At 49.1% G+C, this 21,121-nt stretch overlaps 1 protein-coding gene across 1 annotated transcript in view; it reads left to right on the plus strand.

The window, feature by feature from the left end:
• The window catches only part of LOC149353546 (uncharacterized), a 33,908-nt gene extending 14,653 nt beyond the window's left edge, over positions 1-19,255 (plus strand). Inside the window, exons 4-5 of the mRNA XM_089582646.1 lie at positions 7,713-7,911; positions 18,519-19,255. The gene's annotated coding sequence lies outside the window, so the exon portion shown is untranslated. The remainder of the gene's footprint in view (positions 1-7,712; positions 7,912-18,518) is intronic.
• Positions 19,256-21,121: the final 1,866 nt, after the last annotated feature.

The raw sequence follows: 21,121 nt of genomic DNA on the forward strand, positions 1-21,121 counted from the left end.
CCATGTGACAATGGGGATCCATCGTAGGGTCACCGGTCGTGGGCTCACTGCTGTGAGAGTGCGGTGTCTAGGGCCGACACTGTAGAAAAGAAAAGGGCACTTTCTTGAAAAGCACGTACGATAGTCTGCATAGTATACTTATGCGGGAGGTAGGTGGGTATTGTGGTCAAGGGTTCGATGGCATCTGCGATTCCTTGTACTTTTGGGTGAGAATGGTGGGTGGGGAGCTGTACGGGCCGGTTGAGTGAGCCTTGATTGTTGAGAGTGAAGGGTGGAGGATGATGGGTGCTGCGGGGGATCCGGTTTTCGTGAGGCATCCGTCTGTGTAGACCACCGCCCTAGTGTCTAAAGGTGCTTTTGTTTTATGCATAGGCCAGGCGGCGGCCTGCGAGTGTGTGTGCGGACGTGCTGCGTGCAGTGAGTGCTAGGCGAAGGTTAGAGGTGTAGATCGGAGACAGCGGTGCGTCTGGGAAGGAGATGCGTGCGTAGGGGGTCTGGGATAGTATCCACCGCCCAGCTGGTGAGCTGTTCAGGCGGATGATTTTTCGCTCTCTGTGTAGGCTGAGGAGGGAGAATCTGAGGAGGAGGAGGGAGAAGGGAGGGACAGTCAAGGCAAACTGATGTGGACCTTTATCGATTAATGGATGGTTGGTTTATTGGGGTTTAACGTCCGAAAGCAACTCAGGCTATAAGGGACGCCGTAGTGAAGGGCTCCGGAAATTTCGACCACCTGGGGTTCTTTAACGTGCACTGACATCGCACAGTACACGGGCCTCTAGAATTTCGCCTTCATCGAAATTCGGCCGCCGCGACCGGGATCGAACCCGTGTCTTTCGGGCCTGCAGCCGAGCGCCGTTACCACTGAGCCACCGCGGCGGGGCTTATCGATTAATGAAAGTGCTATTAGAAAAAGCGGCTGAAATTACTGAAAGCGCACCCTTTATCAGCAAGAAACGCGAATGAAAATGACAGGTGGCGCCACCCTCCGCTGTTTTAGCAAGGAAAGTGCGATGCTTCGGGACATATATTTACGCACGCACCTTGCATTCCCGCCAAGAGGGTTTTGTCTTCTGCGTTGACGTGACGAGTTTGAATCGAAGGGTGGCGAAATGTGTAGGCCCAATTTTCTTGGCAACAGAGGCGTCGTTTGCTGCTGAACGAAGATCAAAATAGCTAGAAAGAGCCAAAAATTGGGCAGTGGCCTAGCTCTGGTTAAGCCTGGATATACAAGCGAAAAGCTTCAGTTATGCTTGGTTTGACGTCATGGCTGTCGCAGTTCGCTCACAATGCACTGGGAACACCACGATAACGGTGGAGACGTTCGGCCGTCCACACACTGTCTGTACGGAGGCGGAGGAGGAGACTGAAAACGGCGCGCTTAAAACTGCCCGCAGGAATGCGGTGAGGAGGGTTGCCGGCCGCGACGCGGGCGACACGCGGCTACAACGAAAGATGAAACGATGGGCGAAGAGGCGAATCGCACACTTGTAGCGCAAGCGAAGAGGCGACGCACATGCGCAGTAGCGCGCGGCAGCGCTGAAAGGTCAGGCGACGGAGTGGGCGGCGGCAACGGCTGCGGCAGCGACGAGAAGCGACCACCTGCGCGGCGCGTGATGTCACCCGGTTTCGCGCATGCGCATAACTCACCAGTTCGGCTCACACGCAGCTCGGCTCTGACCAGCGTAGTGAAGCTCTTCGCTTCAAAAATTGGTTGTTACTATGAACAGAAGTAGAATTTATGTGTGTTCGGTGTCCTTTTCAAGCACGACGAGCTTATGCAATTTCTCTGAAATATGCTACGAGTGCACAACAGGAAATAGAATTTATAAAAGATGGAAAACATTTACCAGCGTCGCCTGCACTTCTTGAAGAGCTGGCTCTTTCCTTTAGGCCTAACATGTCTGCAAGCATAAGTAACGACAACATGCAAAGAAGAAACGTGCATGCGCAACGGCAAGTATTTTTGTTCCATGTGGGCATGAAATACAATATCGAAGACTGTGATTGGCGAATGCTCGTCAGTTGTCGCATTACGACTGAGTGTCACTGAAATTGCAACCGGCATTTCTGAAGTTGCCTCACGGTTTCAGGAATTATCATCAGTCCTTCGATTTGAGTAACAACGCACGGGCCCCAGAGATCACTGGCAAGGAAGTAGGTGCTTTGAGCATGATTTCTTAGTGTCGGCTGTATGTGTCCCCTATGATCCGCCACGCTCATTGTCTTTCCTCGCCTACGCAGACCCCTGGACCTGAAGATTGTGCGCATGCAGAGCACTTTCGGGTGGTCCTGAGAGCCATGGAGAACACCGGCGGGAGTTTGTTTTATTTCGTAATATTATCTCGGTAACCGTGATTTGGACACATTTTCAATAGTACTGTAATGTATTAAATGAAAAGAACGCACGAGTGGTCTCTTCATTCTCTTTAAGAATCTACAAGCGCTATGTGAGCGCTTATGCACCCTTGTTCTCTAGGGACTGTTTACTCGTAAGAATCGGGCAAAAACTAGTTGAAGTGCATTAAAAGTACTTCGAGATTCTGCAAAAGAGACTTAGTGCGTACCACGCGGGGTGGACAAAGCATTTAATGTAGGAAGCGTTGTTAATCAAGTACAGTCACCACTCGCCCAAATTCTTCTCAGCGCCCGTCTGACATCTGCTATGAGTTAAAAGTGCATTTTCTTTATTCCGGCGGGAATCTGCAGAGAATGCCTCGTCATGCGGCTAGACTTCATGTCACGCTTTCCACAAAGCATGCTCTTAAATGCCGGGGCTGCACCATAATATACGGAATAATCTTGTCCTGCACTGTGAGAGGTGAAGTCATGCTGGTACGCTCACTACAGCTCTCCACGCCAAACCGACCACCTCGGGGAGCTGCCCAGCCCAGAGATATGCTGTCGCTCAGCAAGGTACTGCTGAGCTACAGGCTACGTGCTGAGGTTACGCTAACGGCCGGGCCAAGTGTCCCGGAAGCACTTCATTGCTTCAGTTTATGTTCTAATATTTGTGTGTTAACCCTTTCAAGTAGCCATCTGCCGAAATTGGGCGGTTGCGTTAGGCTACGATAAAGAAGGGTCGTCACGACGCACGAAATCGCAGATTCGGGCGCGGACATCGCATCACATGATTCAACGTCACCGTCGCCACCTCGCGTGTAGAGAACAACTTCTCCCTCTCGTACTCTGACGGCGGTCTCCTGCGTTTCAAGAAGTGAAACTCTTCAGTCTCGAAGTAGTGATTGTTTAGTTTCATCGTCTTTTATTTGCTTTTGCGCAAGTGCATTTGCGGGCCCATTTCGATGGCGCTTTTCCATTATGCTTCTGGGGTTAGGGTGTGTGGTACTTGTCTCGTTGTCCGGGAGATCCTTGGAAGCTGCTTTGAGGACAGCAGTGTCAAGAATTTTCAGGTCCCTGGGTGCATAACAGCCGCCCACACATACACGCGCCTATGGCACCACCCGGAACGCTGTACGACCAACCGTTGCATAACAGTTTTGACACGAAAATTAGTTTCTCTAGAAACGAAATGGTGTAGTAGCTTTCTGTTGTTGCGGTAGTCTCATCCACACAGCTTTAAGAGAAGTAGTATAGATTTTGGAAAGGCGTACCATTGAAGGTGCTTCCTTTCACAACTGGATGATTGGCGCTTCTGTTCTGCCGAGATGGTCACTCATTATATCCTCCTTTCTTCAGTAGCCGAACAGAAAATTACATTTATGGTTGACCATCGTGCCTTTCTCGGTAAATATCTCTACCCGCCTGACTCATGCCGACCGTATTCTTCTTCTTTGTCTACCAGGTTCCGCGATTGCATACGTCAAATGCATCCCTCCACTAAAATTATACGCCTGCAATGGAACGTCCGAAATATTAGAGCCATAGTTCTTTGTGCACGTACCGAACGAACGATAAAAAAACAGCTGGACGTCTTCGCGGTTCTAATCATCATCGTCACCATCCAAACTCTGCTGCTCCAGCCGCGCGAGACATCGAACGCATGCCATCTCTTTAAACCATCCATTCATGAGGCATCGCCGAGTAATGTGAGTATACGCAGGATGTCCCAATCGGCCTTGCCAGTTTCATCAGAGGGGTTCACGACTCCAGTTTGCGATGCAGAACGATCTTGGTGGAGGAGCTGGATGTTGCCGTGACAGCTGCCAGAACAGCGCAATTCGTGACCCGCAGTCACCTGGGCAGCCATCAGTTGCTAAGCTCACCAAGCGCTTCGTCGCCTGGGGGCCACGCAGCACCAGTGCTATCGGAGCACAAGCCGCTGCTGACTACCACCACCTCTCGGGTCAAGGCGACGAGGCGCTTGAGTTCCTAGAAGCGCCTGCGCAAGGATCCATCTTCCAGAGCACAGCCGTTAGCCGTTCCCCCAGCCGCGTCCGGGGTGAGTTTGCTTCTAAGACTAGTTGTCTGCTCAGTTGTTTTTTTACACTAGCTTGGTTTTACGTCCGAACCCTGAGTTTATTTTTTTATTTGAATACCCTCAGGGCCCGAAGGCATTAAAGAGGGGAGTGGGAAATATATACATTGTATAAGGCACAGTGCAGCAATATAAGACGTTCGGCCAGTGAGGGTGTTCAGAAGCAGCCAGTTGGAGATCCATTGCGAGCAGCATTGGTGGGCAGTGCAGTCTGCAATGTCACAGCATTCCTAGTCCTATTACGAAAAAAATGAGCACCACCATTTCACACAATATCATACATCTCGTTCTTCTATACATACTGTTTCACCTAAAACTTAACACAATACTTAAAAATAGGCTTTTGAGCCAGAAGGCTTTTTTCGGCATCCAATTTTCGGCGGTGTAGTACTCGTATGTACATCAGAACGCAGCTAAGAGGTGCTATCAGCGGGAGCTAACGTTGAATAGTTAACTTTTTACCTATTGCTAGGCTCCTTTATTACTGACAGGTGTGCAGACCAGAGCATGTAATAAACACGTCAGCTTTTGGAATATCGAAAACGCGCTTACCGTCCGCCCTGTGGCACAAGAAATTTCGGGTCATCGCGCCAAAATACATGCGTTTTCGAGAAGCTTGCAGGGAAACCAACCTCTCCAGTTGACGTAGCTCGTCGAAATGGACAAAATTAGCGGCCTACAGCGTCGATGAAAACCGCGTTTTCGAAACTCTAAAAACTGATATGAATATTACTTACGGGGTGCTACACTCCTCTGACTAATTATGGAGCTTAACGGTAATAGTTAAGTTAATGATTCAGTATTAGTTAAGCAGCCAGCTAATTAGCACATCTTAGCTGTATTCTGATGAACTGCACCGCCGACAATGCTTTGTCGAAAAAAATGCGCACTTATAGATAAAAAATCAGACTTTTTAAAATTTTGTACAGTCTTAGGTGAAACACCCTGTACACCTCTACATACTCTCCTGGCCGACGTCAATGAGGCGCCAGTTTTCCCGATGACATTCGTACCAACACTGTGACTCAACCGTTTGTCCTAGAGTGTTTAAAATGGTGTCATACGATTTCCAATTACATATATCTTACATGTGCTGGTCAATTTGGAGGCTGGCTTGCGACAGGAATTCGACACCACGACATATGCACCTTCAATGGTACGCCTTCTGTGGATGAGGCCACCGAAACAACAGAAAGCTACTGCATCATTTCGTTTCCAGAGAAACTAATTTTCGTGTCAAAACTGTGATGCAACGGTTGGTCGTACAGCGTTCCGGGTGGTGCCATAGGCGCGTGTATGTGTTGGTGGCTGTTATGCACCCAGGGCCAGTAAGTACAGTAATGCTCTCGCATTCCCACAACTAAGCAGTGTTAAGTATCTCTACCGATTTTGTGTTCCGCTTTCTGCTTGGAACCAGCTCCTGGGCACCCATCATCTTGTGCAGGACTTACATACATGGCTGTCGCATGTCTTGCATCAACAGCAAAAGCCACAAGCTGGCTGTTAGGCCTGGAAAAAGCTGCTGATAGCAATGGCCTGCCCTCTTTTCGGAGAATAGGGGCAACTTCTCACGGAAAACAGTATGCAAATGAAAAAAGTTTTCACCACGTTTCCAACAGTGGCACTGCAAATTTCAGCGAGAGCTAGGGGTCTCATGGCTTATGGTTTATGGGGGTTTAATATCCCAAAGCGACTGAGGCTATTTGGGACGCCGTAGTGAAGGGCGTCGGAAATTTCGACGACCTGGGGTTCTTTAACGTGCGTTAGCATCGCGCAGTACATGGACCTCTAGTATTTCACCTCCATTCAAATTCGTTCGCAGAGGGGTGAGAATTTCATATGTCGTTTAGTAACTCAGGGGAGAGGTGCCTTTTCCCATGAGTGTTGTAGTAGTCAGGTGAGGTGTTAAGGGGCACGGAGGAGAGTGTTGGGAGTTGTGTAGGGCGACGTGTACAGCCTTATATATTGCGAGCTTTGCCCAGGCAGATTGTGAAGGAGCAGCAGAGAGCTGAGGAGAAACAGGGAGGCCACTGATGTCATAATTTCGTTCAGAGCAATGAACCGTCAGTATTCTGGCCAATCAGCGTGGTGCTTTGCAACGACGTCAAGGGTAATGCCATTCTAATCTGGCTTGCTTCATGTATGTCATAACAAGCCAGCCCCTCTATTCCCTTCATTTTTCCGGTCAGTAGCTTAACGAGTTTCAAGGTTCTGGCAGCCTTGATGCCATAGGTAGCATAAGAGGGTCCTCGCACAGCTTCCCCCTCACCGCTCTATCTCGTTTAACCTGGCCCTCGCGCTAATAGAGGGCGCCCTACGTCCCCTGCTATGTATGTGGGTGACGCTGCTGAACACCTTCCGTGTTTCGGTTACATAATACATAAATACCCCCGAAAGGGGAAGAATCGACAACAACTGCCTTACCTCAGTTGGTGGAGCACTGGACACAAAATCCTGGAGAGAGGGGTTCGGATCAAACCTGCAGCAGGGGTTGCTTTTCTTCTGACTTCAAATCGATTACCTTCAAACTATAAAAGAATTACATTATTAACGCCCAATTCAGTGGCAGCACAAATTAAGAAAGAAATACCGTGTGCACTTCGGTTTCGGCGCCTGTTAGCTTTTCTTTAATAACTCGTGGCGATAGAGAGAGTAGCTTTTAATGCGAAAGCATTTATCCCATGAGTGGCGTGTACAGAACCTGTGATCAGAGCGTGTCGCACGCAAATGAACGTTCGAAAAAAGAAATTTGCCGACATGCTCATCGCACCCACGCCCTCTATGTGCGAGGCGGGCACGCAACGCATACGCTACGATAGGTCGCTGTTTCGGGCGTGTTAAACGTCACGTGTTAAGTATATTCTCACAACGATGACTTGCAAAGAAAAGCTCTTGACGTTAAAACACGACTGCTATTTCTGCAATGCAGCAGACTGCAGAGCTCTACAATTTTTGTTCACTTCATGCCCATTTTCAGATCAAGAATTAGTGCAGTCAGGTCTCAGCAATGTGCATTTGCCATTGTGAGAACTTGTCTGGTAGCTCAATTAAGGCCAATTAGAGGCGCTCCAAATTGGATATCTATCACCTCTTGCATCCTCTTCCTCGTGAACTCGACCCCATCGATCAGCAGTTTTGATAATTCCCAAATGCCGTGTACACGCACGTTTTTATCGTCCCGTACAGCTGACCCACTTTTCATGCACAAATGATTTTATTTTTGCGTTGACGAACCAACATTGAATATGCGTTTTCGCTTACCTGAGCATTGTTGCAGGTGTATTCTCGTGTGCAACCAACGACAGAGTCCTCGCATCTCGCTTCCAGTGGTGCAAGACATCGGCTTGTGCCATCGTCACCTTAATGGCGGGGGCTACCCAGGCGGCACTCCAGGCTGCCATTGCCTTCGTCAAGACGGGCGAACTGCTGTAGCTCGGGGGGCACTCGGTTGTGGTGCTGCCCCGCCAGCGACTTGCGTAAGTGGCGGCCTCACAGACGCTTGCACACAGCTTTTCAAATTTCAAATATTTATTCCAACATTACACCATACAGATATAATGTTCGTTAGGAGCACGTTAGGAGCACGTTAGATACGTTAGGAGCACGAAGCCAAAGCTACAAAAATCCAAACTACATCACACAGCCCTTTATTCCTCAACAGTAGCAAAGGCTCAATTAGTGTCACTTTATGCCTGACGTTCGCTGAAGTGCGCGCCGAGTAGAAACAGTTTTCCAAGAATTCCTTCCCACGATCGTACGTCACGACCACTGCTGACCCATATCCCAACACCTTTTTATGATATCTCGCTTCACTCTGTTACCCAAGGGACAACGGGCACACTTTGATGGGGTATGATCCCAGCTGCTATGTTGGATTCGTACTTCCTTATTTTGTCGGAGTAGGTTGCTGATCTAACTTCATAACTGTTTGCAGGGGATCACTAGGGGAAAAAGTTGTTTGATAATTATGAAAACGAAATGACAATCTAATAGACTGAAAAGCAAAGCAAAATAAGTAAATTTGCTAAGAATTTTTATATCGTGCCTAGCTCCCGCCGCGGCCATCATGCACTGGAGCTTCGACGTTCGTTTCCTCACTGAATGATGGGTCTGAATGGTGCCATCCCCCCGCCCACTCCAGTTTCTCATGATTTCCTCGCTGAATTCCTCTTGGCTTCCCATAGTGTTTTTGAATGACAGGCTGAGCCCGCAAACATAGACCGAGTTAAGATACTGTGTGAGTGGTGACATACGATGGAGACGATGGACGGGTAGATGGGAGAGTCGCTGGGCCCATGATGTCCCATGAGTCGCTGGTCTCTGGTCCCATTCTCCATCCCGTATATTTCCGCTCGAGCATTACGTCCGCTCGATCATTTTATTTTGCCCAGAGTACGGACAAGATACGGTCAATGTGTAGGTGCTTTCTATGGATGTTGTCTCTATGATGTGGTCATTTTAAGGAGCTGGAAAGTCGTGAAGTCTCTTATCTTAGATTTGTCTGCTTAATTTTGTAATAAATTGCGGTATTTATTTTTTCTTTCTCTCTTTCTCTCTCCTTTTTCTTCCTGCCTATTCCTTAGGTACAGTCTACTTGCTTTGTGATATAGAATGAAAGTGTCGTATGCTCTGACTTGACCCATGCGGCCGGGCACTGCCCCACAAGCCCTGTGTTGGCTTAGGCAGGCCCGTATATATACCATAACATTGCACCAATAAAGAATTTATTATTTTTATTATTTTTATGACTTGCAAAAAATTATGGTATTGCCAGCCATAGGGAGGAAACTAATCTCATCCACCTCGGTCCATGACACTCCAGCAGTTCAAATGAAGTTAGTTTTTTCTTATGCTTCCGGAAAAATCGAGTTTCCCCGACCACGCTGCACAACTTCCACAGATATCCTAGCCCATTTATCTCTGCTTCCAGCCGCGTGTTAAGCACAGTGTCCAGTAATATGTCTGGCTACCCCATTTCCTTCGGAACAATTTTATCAGTCACCTGTGGCAGGTCCGATTCTGACAGCGGAGGTACAGATACACTGAACGCTCGTGCAGAAAGCGGCACTCCAGTCTTTTCAAAATGGCACCTGTGGTTCTCTGACGCAGTTAGTCAAGTAGCAGCGATGTCGTGCACAGACTGAAGGATCATTTTATCTTTCGAAACCAAAGTCAGCTGAATATGTCTGTCGCGATGTCTATATGCACCGATAAATTATCATGCTCTTATCAAAACCAGCTGCATTCGCTGAAAACGGAGCTCTTACCAGCTCTCAAACCGGCCATTTTCGCAACCACAGTGAGTTGCGTGAAGACGTTTATTTCATTAGGCTGGGCAACATCGCAATCCACTCCGAAAGAGTGATCATGCAATTCATATCGGTCCTGATGCCAGGAGCTTTAGTCGAGTGTTGCGATCAATTTCAGATCTAACTTTTGAAAAAGAAAAATGCGCAGAAAGAGCCAAAAATTGGCTTTTAAAACCAAACGATTTCTTGGTTCAATAATTAGTCACTAATTAGCGATCACTAATTGACACCCACTTATGAGTCACGAATTAACGATCGATAATTAACCGTAACTATTTAGCCGCTGGCCCCATCATGTGACTATAACCTTGGCATCACGCCAAGGTCACGTAACTAGAGCAGGGCATCGCAAGCGCGGGCACGTCATTACGTTGGAGGCTAGTTTTCGACAGGGGTTCGGTCCGATGACATATGCACCTTCAGTTGCATGCTTTAAGGAGCGTTTGAGCTGTCCACCGATATGTCCAGATCTGAGAGCTACTGCATATTTTCCTCTCCTCGAAAATATTTCCTTTCCTCAAAACACATGGTTTCGTATTCCTGCTCGTAAGCAGAATTAAGTGCCCTCACAATTTTTTTACTAAGAATAGAAGTTGGAGTCTTCAATGTCCATTCAATGTAAGAGCAGCTCACAAAACCACCTTAGCACGTTCTCAGAGCCTACAGCGACGAGGCCATCCAAACTAGAATTTATAGAACGTGCAGAACATTCATCTGCGTCACCTCCTGCTTCAGAAGACCTGACTCGCTCATTAAAAACACCCAATATTGCGGCAAGCACCGCCTCTATCTCACAGCCCTTGTTTAACGGTCAGGTAGAATACCGGCATAAATAAGAACTATGAAATCAACAAACGTGCTCCCATAGTGGCGAATGCTTTCGTTCCTTTCGGTACAAAGTGGAATATCGAAGAGTGGCGTTAGCTGTTCTGATTGAAAGAGCAGCCGCAATTTTTTAAGGTGCCTCTCTTTTGCCGGAAGTATACCTCAGTGTCTTGCTTTCTTTAACACCGCATGGGTCTGTGAGGTAACTGCCGAAGAATTTGCGGCATTCAACCCGGAGCGCGTTTGGCCGGTTCAGGGCTGCTGCATAGAGAGCCGCCAGAAGTTTGTTTTATTTTTCAATATTTTTTGATAATAGCGATTTGTATGAAGTTGCCGATATTTTTCTAATTTATTAAATAAAAAGAACGCATTAGCAGTCTCTTCATTTCTTTGGCAACCCACAAGCTCTCGGCGAGCACTAACACACCGTTGTTCTACAGCCCAAGTGACTCGGATGATCACCCCTGTAGGCAACATAAGACCAAGTTTCAAGGAAGAGGACACCGTCAGGCTGATACGAGCTCTTGTTATCAGTAGGGCCCGGTACAGTCTACCGTACCGAATCCTTACATCTCAGGACGTCGTGCGGAAAAGGGCTATGCTGGGGAAGGCATATAAGACGGCGCTCGGTCTACTTCTGAGAAAATCTACGCGTAAATGACTAGACCTCGGAGTCTCCAACACATACCTAGAGCACTAGGAAGCACTTCTCATCGCACAGAAAGAACGACTTCTCTATTCAGCCAGGGGCAGGGCCGTATTGAGACGACTAGTCTACCCTGACAGCCGCAATACTATTGAAGAGACGAAGGACGTACCACGGAGGACATCAGATCGACCTATACAGCCCTACCCATCCCTAACACCTGTACCCACAACTGCGCCGATGCAGCAGGGAGCAAGGGCTGATGCAGTAGAACAGCGCCTCGCTGAAAAAAAATAATCAGTCTTTGTAGTCGCAGACAGCTACCCAGGAGATAGAGCCATGGTTTCAAGCGGCAATCGACTATGCTCACTAAGAGCTAGCCAGGGTCACAATAAGTGGTTCTACTTGTACACAATCAGAAGAAACTGCGCTCGATCTCGCAGTCCCCGAAGGCAACAGAAGTGGCGAATGCCTGGTAATCATCTGGGACTCCCAGATTGCCTGTCGGAATTTCCTGCGAATAGAGTGGGCCAGACTGCTTTTCCCGTTCTAAGCCAAGGTGGCTCAAGCGAAAAAAAAACATCATGTGGACAGTGGAACACGCAGACCTGGCCAGGAACCATGCAGTGGGCGCGATCACTCGAGAGCATACTAACCGAGCGACGGCTGATTCGTTCGGACTTGAGCGATTTGACCAGAGGTGATGCGACATACTGGAGCAGCTGAGAAAACTGAGGAGGATCTATCCCTCACACAATAGCCAGTTAACTAAAGAGCAGAGTGTAATTTGTAGACTGCTCCAGACAAACACACATTCATGATTATTTATTCTAAACAAGATATCAAACCCTACGTACCGACCCGCGTGCTCACGGTGCGAATAGAGAGCCACATAATCACACCACAAGGCGTTGCAAACACAACCCTACAGTCGAGTAATACACAGCGCCACGCCAGAGCAGTGGCAGGTAGCGCTGTCCAGCTGGGAATCCAGAGGTCAGCTTTCACTGGCCGAACGGGACAAATCTGCCGCAGCCGCCGCAGGAGTCCTGTACTAGGGAGTCGAGCCGTCAAGACTCCCAAGACGGTATTAGCAATGTATAAACGTTTTATCTCTTCCTCTGTCTAGCTGGGGGAATTTTCACTCGTACGAAGAGTTAAAGTCGAGGTAGAACTGCTTTAAAAGTGCTTCGAGAGGCTACAAGAAAGGCCGAGTGTTTGTATATCACACATGGTCGAGGAAGTATTCAGTGATTTTCTCAGATTTAACTTCAGCACGAAAAAAAAACAACCACATAGGGAAGAACACACCCAAGATACGGAGAAACGCTGCACTCACAAATGATATATTGCACCAATGCAAGGAAAACGTAAATGTTCCACCGCACATGCACACAGAATACCATGGGAAAGAAGGAATAAAGGGAAGGCAAGTGCCACCGCCAAATTAGAACATTTTACATCGTGTGAACATCTATTTGGCTGAGAAAGGTGCTATTCCGATCTGTACAAGAAAATTTGAGTATCACTAACGCAGATATCACCGATTTTCTTTATACTGTATGCTTCTAGTAGCTCATGTGCAGTTTTATCTCTGCCTTTCCTTGAACTATCAAAATGCTGGGAACAATCATTGCAAGACCTCCAATTTTCAACCAGTCTCACCTATTCGTTATTCTCAAACTTTCGTTCGTGCTCCCATAACCGGTCGTTGACGCGTATGCCAGTTTGGCCGAAATAGCCTTTACCGCACGACAGTGAATTCTGGTACACCACTTCTGATTGGCACTGCACATAGGGCTTCGTCTGCTTTTTTATGAAACCAGCTTAGGTGATCTTCTTGCCGGAGATACGAGAGCATAGTTGACCGAGCTTTATCGGAACCGAAAAAACGAGCTGCACCCCAAACCTGTTCGCTACTTTCTTCAAGTTATGCTAAACTTTGTGCAGTTAGGGGGCAACTTACGGTCGAAAGGGCCGCTCAGCTTTGCTCATCTTCACGGTCCTACAGTTCTTACCTTCTTCGGCGGGTCTCAGCAGCAGCCGTCACGACCGATGGCCGGTAGCCCGAATCCTAAATTCTTGCCAATTGGCTATCAAGGCTGGCCTGCATTTCATGTTCGCATGATTTCACAAGCGCTGATACAAGCCCTATGTGCAGTGACAATCAGGAGTGGAGGAAGAGAAGGCTGCTACGCTTGCCTTCTCTTCACATTGCATGCCCTTCCCAAGCCTAATTCTTCTTCGACTAGGATGTCATTAACCCGCGTTTGATCCCTAACCCACTCTGCCCGCTTCCGGTTCTTAACGTTACGCCAATCATTTTTCTTTTCATAGCTCGGTGCATTGTCCTTAACTTACCTCGGTGCATTGTCCTTAACGACAATGACTGACCCCCCTACTTGAGAATTCACGACTATTAACTTCGTTGTAAACAGGGCCGAGAACTCGAACTCTGGTTGATGTAGGCCCAGGAACACGTATTGGATATGCGGTTATGTCGATTACAGAAACAGGCGGCAGAACATTAGTCCCACAGAGAGCTACACCTACAGTCATGGTCAAAAGTCTTAACGCCAAAGGGTTTTCCCTTCAGCACCATAACAGAGCCATTACGGCTCCATTAAAGGCCAAATTACCTATAATGCTAGCAGAAGGTTTCTTCTTGAGGTAGAGAATCTTCCTGCTAGACTTGTGCTTTCAATGATTCGCTACACGGAGCATCCTAGGAACATTCATTTGGCTGCAGCTGAATTTTGTTGTCTTGAGATTTTTGACCAATATTGCACATCATGAATGTGTTTCAGATCTTGCGCGTACGCTTGCGATGGCACTTTATGCGGTTCGGGATGCTATGGAGGCCATAAATAAAATAGTCTATAACAGAAGCCTATATCTATAGAGACTCCCTAGCCACCACAAAACAACTGAAAAGGCATGATGTGTAACGCAGGAAATCCATGCACTCAATAAGAAAACAAAGATACACATCCAGATACACTGTACAAAAGACGATGCCGAGAACACTGAGCAGAGTAAAGCAGACAATCTTACACACGAAGTTCCAAACGCTAATGCATCCCCAACCAGGCTCCCTATTCGACGCCCGCTCCACTCTCCCCATGCTAGCATCCTCTTTAAGGAAACGTACACGTGCCCACATTGCCCCGTGCTCTTTTCCCCTTCCTCATAGCCTAATGAGATAGGAGGTGGTGTCCCTTCGATGGATAACAGGGATAAGTGCCCTTACCCTGTCTACCACGGGCCGATGGGGCTCTGAAAGCGACGTAGGACCCACCACTTGCCCGAGGGGTTCCACACCGGCTGCCGAGGTGTATGTTCGCCACCTGCAGTCCACATGTGCGGGGACAAGGGCTTCAAGGACACGTACAGGGTCTGTTCTGAAAGTAGTAGGACTAGTTTTTTCCTGGGCTAACGGGCGGACGAGAGGTGGTCTGCGCGTGCAGGATCGCTGAAGGGGGATATTGGGAATACTGGGGAAAATCGGCAGTCGGCTCTCGGCCGTTGAAGAGAGGAGGTCGCTTGCACTGCGAACCCCTGTCGAAACGTCTCGTCACGCAGAATCGTCGAGCGTTTACTGGATCAGCGATACGCGATCAAATTTTGAGTAAATCTTGGTAAAACGGGCAAAGAGGCTCACAGCATCATTAAGGAGGCCTACGGTGACGCTTCCATGGGTAGATCAGGTGTTTTTGAGTGGCACAAGCTTTTCCGAGAAGGTAAGGAAAGAGTGGAGGGAGACGACCGCTCCAGACGCCCTTCGACCAGCAAGACCAACGAAAATGTGTAGCGAGTGAAACATTTACTTAACAGTGATCGTACAATGAGTACCAGAATGATTGCTGATGACTTGAGCATTCCTTAAACCCATGTTTTTGGGATCGTGACAGAAAGCTTATCCATGAGGAAAGCGTGCGCGAAGTTGGTGCTGGGAGTGTTGTCAGAGGAGGAAAAGACCAACCGGTAGGATCTTCTTGATCATCTGAATGAGGACCCCGATTTTTTGTCCAGCACAAGGCGGCAACGCTGCCTCAGCCGCCCTACAGCCTCGACTTGGCCCCGCCAGACTTTTTTATATTCCCGAGAATAAAATCGACGCTCGAGGGGAAACATCACGGATCGGTAGAGGTGGTTCAACAGGCCGTGACGAGGGAGCTAAAGAGCATTCCGGTCCAGGCGTACCTGGAGGCATACGAAAACTGTAAAACTCATTGGCAGCAGCGTGTAGGTGTGGAAGGGGGCTACCTTGAAAAATTGTAATCGTTTGTACTATTCTCTTGAACAAATTTTGTTTAAAAAAATTAGTCCTACTACTTTCAGAACAGACCATGTATTTTACAGGAAGTGGGGCTAAACGCGACAAGGCAGGAGGATGTCTCCAAGTGGCTGCCTGACAACAATAAGCGCACAAGACATCTCCGGTTCCAACATGCAAACAGCTTACATGATTTCCTTTAATTAGTATGCAGCGAAACCAAATTATGCCTTTATGGCAAGTGTGCGAAATGAAAAGAAAAGTAGACCCAGTACGTCTAACGCAGACTTGTCGCATCATACCGTATGTGTTTTTTTGCGAAGATACTGGAGAATTGTTAAGAATGATTGCGATTAATTCTTCGTCATGTTCGGCTTTATTTCACCATCAAGTTTTGCTTCATGTTCACCGCGATTTCCAGTCAATTTTTGCGTTATTTAATGAATCAATCAGGTTGATTTCTGGTCAGAGATGTGAGTGATGGCGGCGAAAAGCCTAGGTATAAGCTTGACGGTCCCCGCCGCCTACAGTACCTAGACTAATTACAGGACCAAAAATTGCACAACGTTACAGCACCACTGCATTATATGCCTATCAACATGTTTATAACATAAAAAGATGTCATTTACCAGTACTCATTTTATAAGCATTAATGGGGACTTCACCATAAAGTGTTCAAATCAAGAGGAAGGCATCCTTTTTGTTTCTTTGGGATTGCACAATAGCTTGCAGAGGTGACGAATATTCGAAACTTTCCAGTACAAATCAAACGTCGTCATTTTAACTTATCCGAACTAGTCGAAAAGTGTACGTGCAAAATTATTCGAAACTAATTGAATAGGTCGTCAAGTTTACGAGCACTTTTAGAATAATTTTCGCAAATTTCGGAAACTTTCAGCGCACACAGGACCGGGACAAAGAAGAGAACGCCACAAGCGCTGAGAACACCAGAACAAGCGGAGAACACCATCAGTGGTTGTGCTGTTCTCTTCTTTGTACCTATCTTGTGTGCGCTGAAATTTTCCAAAATGCTGTACCAACTCGCTCCAATGTCAGTTTTACTACAATTTTCGCAAAGTTTGAATAAGGCTTGCGCTATTTTTCTTCCACTATTATTCCAAAAACAAGGGCTATACACGCCCAGTGCCATGAAGCCCCGATCGATATTCATGGGTTGGAGGGTTCAGCGCCGCGGTGCTGTCCATTCACATGGCGCTGTTCACAGTCCTCTTAATGGAGTGATTGAAGCAGCAAGGCCGACTACTAATTCTTCCTCTTCTAAATCTTTTTTCAGCCTCATTTGGGAAATAAGAATTTTATTCTAGCACAAAAAACCACGCACCTCATCGCAGCGGTAAGTTAAGAACTGCAAGCATCCAGTCTTTCCTCTGCTATCTCTTCTTCCTTACAGGAACTCCCACGCAAACTCTTGCATTCTTTCGACCACTTCTTTGCTCAACTCCGTCTTCACTTTTTTGTAAACTTGGCATGAACGACTTTCTAACTTTTCGCCTTCATTCATCACGGCCAGGTAGAACCCGTGGATGTCACAGAGACCCAGGTTCCGCGAATGTAGACGTGAAATGCATGCCCGCACTGGATTGAATCGAGAGCTCTGAGGCTCCGAAATATTGCCGACATGATCTCTTTGTACGCGCAAAAGAAGCCGAAAGTAGAAGAAAACATAACACCTCGACGTCTTCGTACTTCTCGAGTGTGCTGCTCGAGATGCACGAGATACCGAACACGCGCCATCTTTTCTTCAGAACCTTTCCTTCCCTAGGCATCACCAAGCTATTTGTGTCCACCCAGTCCGTCCGGAACACTCCGGTGCTCTGCCCCATCAGTGGTTCGAGACTCCAGCTCGGGATGCAGAACGATCTTGGCCAAGGAGCATGCTTCAGTGGGACCTGCCGGAACATCGCAACCCGTGTCCTGCGGCCATCGGAGGATGGCCGCAGGACACGGAGGATGGCCGCAGGAGTCCGGCCCCTAAAAGTTAATGCGGAAATTCATCAAGCGTTTATGATGTCAATCTGGTACCAAAGGTTAATGCAAAAACTCATTTTACGATGCCGGGCTGATGCGAAAATACAACGTATGTGGCATTTGTGATTAATTTGTGATGACTCACTACGATTATATCATAATGATATCAGAAATTCAATATCCATTTTTGTAACGGCACTTCCTGGGTGGTCACTTAAATCGCGGAGTGCGCGAAAAAAAAAGATTTTCTTCTTATGCTCCTACCCCGGCTAGACCACCTTACGTGTGTGGTGCTCCTGCGTTACATGGCTGCTCTTGTACCTCCTATCTTGGGTTGGGATTGAGCAAAGTTAATGCAGCTTTCGCGGTAAAATCCTGGAAAGCCCTCGGCCTAGTTACAGGTGACGTAGTATCTCTTGTTCTTGACAATGAGGAGACGGCCGCTGCCACCAGCAGCCAGACGGACCTAAACACCAGCTGCGAGCTTATCCTCTGCGTGCTATGTTCTGAAACATCTGGCAGCATGATGCTGGTTCCGAGCACAAGTCGCGAAAATAAAATGTTCCCATCAACGCTATCCGCAATACATTACAATATCGATTTGTTTCAGCTACTGCAAGTGGGATCTGAGCGGCAGCCGGCTCGACCATTCCGAAAACGTGCATTAACCTTTTAGCTTGTGCTGTATCGTCGCACACCTGATAACGTGGCGTCGCCTCAGCACATCCGCATGACAGCGCGTGCAGCGCGCTCTCTCTCTCTCCTCTCCCTCGGCTACCGCTAAAAGCGCCGGCCGGTTACTAGTAAACGTCTTCCTATTCCAGCTGCCTCGGTGGACTGACTCTGTGGGTGCTGCGTCTCGACTACGCAGCATCAAATGTATAGCGTCTCGGCCTGGCGACCCGCCGCGTGTCTCGCATAGCGTCTCGCCGGCAGCCTAATGTTGCAGCGACCTAGCACCTTGATTAGAAGGTTCGGTGAAGAACCTTACAGGAACATCCCAAAGTAAGTAAACTCAGAAGTAAACTCACCTCGCAGGTCGGTGGGGACACGGCTGCCTGCTGTGCCCAGCTGGTTGTACTCCAGCGCAGGCCTTTCTCGCAGCTCACGCGCCTCTTGGCCTCGACCGCGACGGTGGTGGTAGTCGTCAGCGGTTCTTCCTCCGATGGCACTGGAGCTGCGTGGCCCCGAGGCGGCGAAGCGCTTGGCGGGCTCAGCGGCCGGTGGCTGGCCAGGAGAGCTCGTGGCATGGGCTGCGCTGTGCCTGCAGCACTCCTGGCAGCAGTCAGCCCCTCGTCCATGATCCTTCTTCATGAAGACCTGAAGGCCACGGGCACTTTGTCGGAGCTGAGCAGCGGACATGTCGGGAGGGACTGGGTGGACGTCCGTAGCTCGAGAATGCCTCATGATGCAATGGGACCAGAGAAAAGATGGCGTACGTTCGATATCTCGTGCAGCTCGAGCAGCTGACTCGAGAACCCTCGGGAGATTCTTTCTTCTCCTTTCCGTTCGCTTCGCGGGTGCGTATGGAAGAGCCAATATTCCTGAGAATGCGATTAATTTCAATGCATACATGCATTTCTCGTTTACAGTCACGGATGCTGGGCGTCCGTCACGTCAGTGGGGATTCTGTACATGCACAATGGAAGGTGGGAGAATTTCGAATGCCATTCATGCGAGGGCTTCTGAAAAGAAAAAGACGTAGATGAGTTTCGAAAAACATGAATACGTGGAGGAAGGAAATAAACCTGTCTTTGATTCTTCTCAAAAATGGATCAATTTTGTCGTCTTTTCTTTTGAATCGATTATTAGGCGGCATTTATGGTGCCTTCTACTTGCGGGTTTCTAAGTGGACACAGGCCACCACCCACCGCGGGTTCGAGCTTCGCGCGAGCCAAGGGCCCCGATCAGCCGTCACCACACACCACTGGGACACCGTGGCGGCGCACTCAACCTCCGCTGGGAGGAGAGCGATTCGCGGCAAAGAAATAGGCCTCCAAGTTCACAAAGGAGACGTTTATTCACGTCGTCCTTCAGCAGTACACACACACTCAATCGTCACCCCGTCCCGGGGGCGCGCGAGGAGCAAGGCTCCGCTGCGCGCACGAAGCGACTCGAGTAATGCGCGCCGCTAACACGCCGCTGCAGGAGAATGTCCCCGCGGCAGTGCTGTGATCTCTCTCTCGTGTCGACCGTTGGGCCGGTTGCGAGAGAGAGTGGGCATTCAACGCAAGGTACGCCTGTCAGAGGTCGCTGGACCCCGCTGGACAGGCTCGAGCCGCTGCAGGTCAGAGGACACGTGCGGGCGAGCTCGAGTAAGCACTGGTCCGAACGGCAACGGCCGGCACGGACAAAACAGTAACGTACGCACCTTACGCTGTCTCGGAGGGATCTCTCTCTCTGGGCCCCGCTCGGACGGTCGCGCGGCGCGCGGCCGCCCAAAGCGGGGTCCCGAATTCCCGCCAAAAGGCGCCAATGGCAAAGGCCCTTGGGGAGCCGGGGCGGAGCTGTGGCTAAATGACAGTGATTAGTCACCCAGCCGCCTCTCCACCGCCTGAGGCGGGGGCAAGGGAAAGAGGAGAAACAACGCGGGCGGCCGGTACAGCCGCGCAAAGGCGACGGCGCAAAGCCAGGATTCCCACATCCCCCTCTCCTTAAATGCCCTCCTACCCATCGGCAAAGCACGCGGCCAAAAATAAAGAAATCAATACACAAAAAAACTACACTTCAGTTCCAAAATAAAGAAATGAATACACAAAAAAAAACTAGCTACACTTCAGTTCCAGCCACAACAACGTAAGAAAAAAAACAACACAAACAAAGGAAAACAAGGCAAACAAACAAACACTGGCATACGCTTCAGTAAATCAAAACAGCTTGCAGATTATATACACGGTACACAAGGCGATGTGAATTCAACTGTACAACTATGTGACAGGTGGATGTCAGCCTCAAAGTTCGATGGCGCGGCCCAGTAGGCCGGTCGGCGACTCACCGCTCGCAGACTTCAAGTTGAACGGGTTGGGAGGGCCGACGACTGATGGCGGTCTTCTTTCCGCTGATGTAGGGTGCGTTGATGACGACGGGGCCGCGGCAGAGCACTGACCTCGCGCCCTTGGACACGACATCACGTTCGGCACAAGAGAGTTAGTGCACCCCCTTCACGCCGGCTGAAACGGGCGAGGACGTTCGGCGGCGTCCTGATGTGTAACCTTGGCCACAGCGAGGGGTCTTTCTCATCCCGCGCTCACGCAGAAGCACAACGGCACAACTCACAGGCGTCGCCTTGGCTCATGGTTACGCGCGCACACAGCCACAAACACAAACACATGTGCACGTACACCGGCACGTGCGCGGACGCTGGTCGGCGACAACGATCCCCTCATCAGAAGCGTCCAGAGGCGCCGCGGCGAGGGTCAAAGGGTGCACTTTCCGCCCCCCATCGCAACCCATCGCCCCAAACGCCCCGCCAACTTCCCGTCCATACGGGCCGCACAAAACTCGCACCGCGACACACGGCTCCTTAACGAGCCAACCACCCACAGTTGGGCCGGAAATGAGAAAAGGCGCGCTGTACAAACGACACCCATCGTTTTCTTCTTGAAGATAAGAGCAAGCACGAGCTGGCTGAAGTTTGCCTA

This window comes from Amblyomma mixtum, chromosome 3 (assembly GCF_055824585.1).
Source record: "Amblyomma mixtum isolate Tamu chromosome 3, ASM5582458v1, whole genome shotgun sequence".
In the NCBI taxonomy this organism is placed as follows: Eukaryota; Metazoa; Arthropoda; class Arachnida; order Ixodida; family Ixodidae; genus Amblyomma; species Amblyomma mixtum.